We start from the raw sequence: 4699 nt of genomic DNA, 5'->3' as shown, positions 1-4699 counted from the left end.
TGGAAGGAAGATGTTTATCTCAGGTTATTAAATAGAAAATTCATGATGTCTAATTTTAAGTTTCTATTATGTTAACAACTGGACCTGGTTCAAACAAAAGGGATCCTACTCCTAACCATTATTGCCCTTAAAACCTTTAATGCATAGAATAAAACTGACCTTAGCCTTCAGTTCACAGAAGGCTATTATGATTTTCAATGTGATGACACATTTTTGGCTCACTTTTTTTTTTATAAGAAAATTGTAGATTCACATGGAGTTGTAAGAAATAATACTGAGAGAGCACATGCATTTTTTATGCAGTCTCCTCAATGGTAATATCTTGTGAAACTGGAGTATGAAATCATAGCCGGGATACTGATATTGATACAGTCAAGTCACAGAACAATTTACTAGAGGCACCCTTCATCTTTCCCTTTTGTAGTGACAGCCACCTCCCTCTCAACCCCCTTTTCTTGCTGTCCCTATCTCCTGGAAACCACTTATCTATTCTCCATTTGTATAATTTTATCATTTAAAAATATTATATGAATAGAATCATACAGTATCTGACTTTGGGGGATTGATTTTTTGGGGGGGGCAAGATAATTGTCTCAAGATTCATCCAAGTTATCATGTGGACCACTGGTTTTTCCTGTTTATTGGCAAGTAGTATTTCATAGAATGGATGTACTAAAGTTTGTTTAACCATTCCTCCATCAAAGACATATGGGTTGTTTCCGGGTTTTAGCCATTATAAAGAAAGCTGATATGAACGTATGAGTACAGGTTATTGTGTGACTATAAACCTTCATTTACCTGGGAAAAATGCCCCAGGAATGTAGAAATTCCAGAAACTGCCAAACGGTTTTCTGGAGTGCCTGCACCATTTTTTCTTTTCAACAGCAATGAATGAGTGATTCAGTTTTTCCACATCCTTGCAAGTATGTGGTGTTGTCACTTGCTTTTATTTTAGCCAATTTGATAGATGTGTGTAGTGATATCTATACATTCTCTTTTGTAAAATCCTGTCTTCTGACCATTTTCTAGTTATTATTATTATTTTATGGCAGACTTTGAATGTTTTTTCTATTTTCTAGCTATAAGTGCTTTGTTAGGTATGTGGTTTGCATAGTTTTTCTTCCAGGCTGGTGCTTGTTTCTGGTCTTCCCATGGGCTTTCAAAGACTGGTTAATTTTGATGAGGTCAAACTTACAAGTTTTTCTCTTTAGGGATAGTTTTTTGTATCAAGTCTAAGAACTTTTTATCTAACCTTAGATCCTGAATATCTTCTCCTATGATTTTTTTTTCCTAAATGATGTTTATTTTTATTATTTTCGCATAAATCTGTGATCCATTTTGAGTTAATTTTTATGTAAAATATGAGTTTAGTTTAAATTTTGCCTTCATTTTTTTGCCTGGAGATGTCCATTAGCTCCAGCAGCATTCGTTGATTCAGAACCAAGGATAATAACTTTACAAAGTAAATATTTGATTGATCCTGTCTTCAATTCTCATTCAATCCCTTGAATTTTTGGTAGAATTAACCTGTAAATTATTTGGGGACAAATTTACATAATATCTCTGTGAGAGATTTTAACTATTGATTTAATTTATTTAATGAGTAAGTACTATTAAATTTCTATTATCATATTTTTTTAGAAAATTTTTCATTTCTTTAAAGATTTTCAAATTTTATGCTCTGTGTCATGTAGGGGAAAATCAAAAATGGAGTTATGATAGAGCCTTTAAATAAATTAATGTCCTAAAATGGAGAAGCATTTGTTTGCTTAGGATAAAAATGTGAGTTTGCATTATGCAGAGACTGATATTAGAGTTTATTAATCAGGATTTGAATTTATAATTGTCATTTACTAATATTATTCCTAAAACACATGGCATACTGGCGCTCATGTGATTTATAGAGTTTGAATGTTTTCTTTCCTCAGGCTAAATATAAATTGATATTTGATCAAAGTGTGTCTGGGGTCGCAATTAGATCTGTGTGGAAAATTGCAGAATTATGCAGATGTAAATAAGAAGATTTCAATCGGAATGAAATTATGAAGGTAGGTTTGCATGGGTAAACCACAATAATTATTGACATTTGGCATGCCATAGTCATCTCTTACTGGACATTCTTAGAAAAACTAAGGAAGGATTATTTCATGAACACAAAGGAAAAAAGAATGCAGATGGAAAAGTCAATAATATAAGACATTATTTAAAAGAGTGTTGTGACAAATAATGTTTAAAATTTTACCTATATGATAAATACTCAATTAGAAGAAAATGAGAAGAAAAGGAAGGCAAAACCTACTTGATTTGTGGAAGGAAAACCTGGGTTCCTGCAACCTTTGTTTCTCTTTGTTCTCATTTGTAAAATAACAAAGTTAGGCTGGAACATATTTATTATTAATTTAAGTTCTGAAATTCTGTGACTACCAAATAATGCTAAGTCCATAATCAGGAACAAAATATATTCTGGTTTTCTATAGGACTTAGAGTATTTTTGCCTTTGTAGGTGAAATAAATGAGTTTTTATACGAGAATCTCATAAATAGGAGGTAGGGACACTGGTGGATAAAATGTAGAATACTCTAAAACTGCTGGGCTGCACATTGCAACAATTCCCTTATATAAAATCCAAACAAACCTGTCTGCCACTGATTGGTTCCCTGCTTACATTAAAAAAAATTTAATTTTTCACTTCGAAGCATTATGAGTTGGAAATCAATCCAGAGCATAGCTTAAAATTACATAGCCCTCACTGTTTTTATGGGTTCTCAATGTCTTTTTTTTTTCCTTCCTTTCCAGATGTCATTTTCCCAGGCTGGTTGTCGGATGCTCTGTCCCATTATGTTGCAAACCAGTTGAGCTATGAATTCAGTCATGGCCACATGTTGAAATCAGCAAGGTCTCAACTCTACCACCCCGGTCTCTTAGCAAACTGCTGTTCTAGTGAAGCCAGTGGCTCTTTCACTTCCTAATCTATCTCACCCCCATTTGTGGTCTTCTAAGTTAGGAGAGAGTTTACTTCCTAAGTAAGTTTTGTCAACCAATCTTGGATGTTCTGATCTCTAAGCAATTATATGCTTATATACCTTAAGAAGCCATTTGGGTCTTTTAAATTGACAATCCATAACAAACAACCAAAAACATAAAAAACAAACAACAAAAAATATTTCATGGATCTCCATTCCAACAAATGATAGAAATTTCTGATTTATAAGTCCCTAGGCTCTAAAATACTATGAAACAGTTTTATAATGTCTAAGGCTTTAAGGTCAAAATAGAAAATGTAACATTTGAAACAAAAAGTCATTGATGATATTTGCTTCACGGTCCCGAAATGACATTCTTTTTGAATAACACAAATCTTTATCTATAAATCTAAGAAATCTTTATCTATAAGCAGCTGTGATAAGAAACTGGCTTGAACATTAATCTTAGATCTGTACAGAGAATTAGAAACATTAATCATGCTGATCATTACAAATGCTATAGATGTTTACATATTTTATCAACTACTTGAAATTTTAATCGAGCAGCTTCAAAACATTGTCTTGTCTACACTTGTGGTTTCACTTGAACAATTCTGGTAAAATATATATAGTATTCTCAATTAATTTCAGCAGATTAAAAGTATTCAAGCAAAGAGGTTCACATAAACGAATTTAAGTAACTAAGCTTCAGTGACAAAATAAATTTAAGGTAGGAGGACATCATTTCAAATCAAGTTAAAAACTGCTTTTATAAAAATATATTATCTTTAAGGACAATTTAATATCTGGAGTCCAAAATGAGAAGGGTTTTTCTTTCATTTAAAAAGTTCGTTTAGAGGCTGGGCGTGGTGGCTCACGCCTGTAATCCTAGCTCTCTGGGAGGCCAAGGCGGGCGGATTGTTTGAGCTCAGGAGTTCGAAACCAGCCTGAGCAAGAGCGAGACCCCGTCTCTACTAAAATTAGAAAGAAATTAATTGGACAACTAAAAATATATAGAAAAAATTAGCCGGGCATGGTGGCGCATGCCTGTAGTCCCAGCTACTCGGGAGGCTGAGGCAGGAGGATCGCTTGAGCCCAGGAGTTTGAGGTTGCTGTGAGCTAGGATGACGCCACGGCACTCTAGCCCGGGCAACAGAGTGAGACTCTGTCTCAAAAAAAAAAAAAAAAAAGTTCATTTAGGCCAGGCACGGTGGCTCACGCCTGTAATCCTAGCACTCTGGGACGCCAAGGTGGGACGATCAATTGAGGTCAGGAGTTTGTTCAAGATAAGCCTGAGCAAGATGGAGACCCTGTCTCTACCGAAAATAGAAAATATTAGGTGGGCGTGGTGGCACCCGTCTGTAGTCCCAGCTACTTGGGAGGCTGAGGCAGGAAGATCACTTGAGTTTGAAGTTGCAGTGAGCTACGATGACGCCATTTCACTCTAGTCGCGGCGACAGAGCAAGACTCTGTCTCAAAAAAATAAAAATAAATATATAAATGAATACAAAGTTGGTTTACCTATAATAGGCTGAAATACTTAGAAATAACCTTACTGCATAAGAATCTCTACTGCTAGCTGAGCTGTAAGACTGTAAGTCATCGACTTGAATAAGTTAATTCATTTCTCTAGAATTCGCGATGTATTCACTTTATATAAAATATGTGCTGTCAGGTCACTGTACTGTGTGCTAGAAATACAAAGAGAAATAAAGCATGTTACTGGCCCTCAGGGA

This window comes from Propithecus coquereli, unplaced genomic scaffold (assembly GCF_000956105.1).
Source record: "Propithecus coquereli isolate 6110/MARCELLA unplaced genomic scaffold, Pcoq_1.0 Scaffold66, whole genome shotgun sequence".
Taxonomy (NCBI): domain Eukaryota; kingdom Metazoa; phylum Chordata; class Mammalia; order Primates; family Indriidae; genus Propithecus; species Propithecus coquereli.
Note: the sequence above shows the minus strand (reverse complement) of the source record.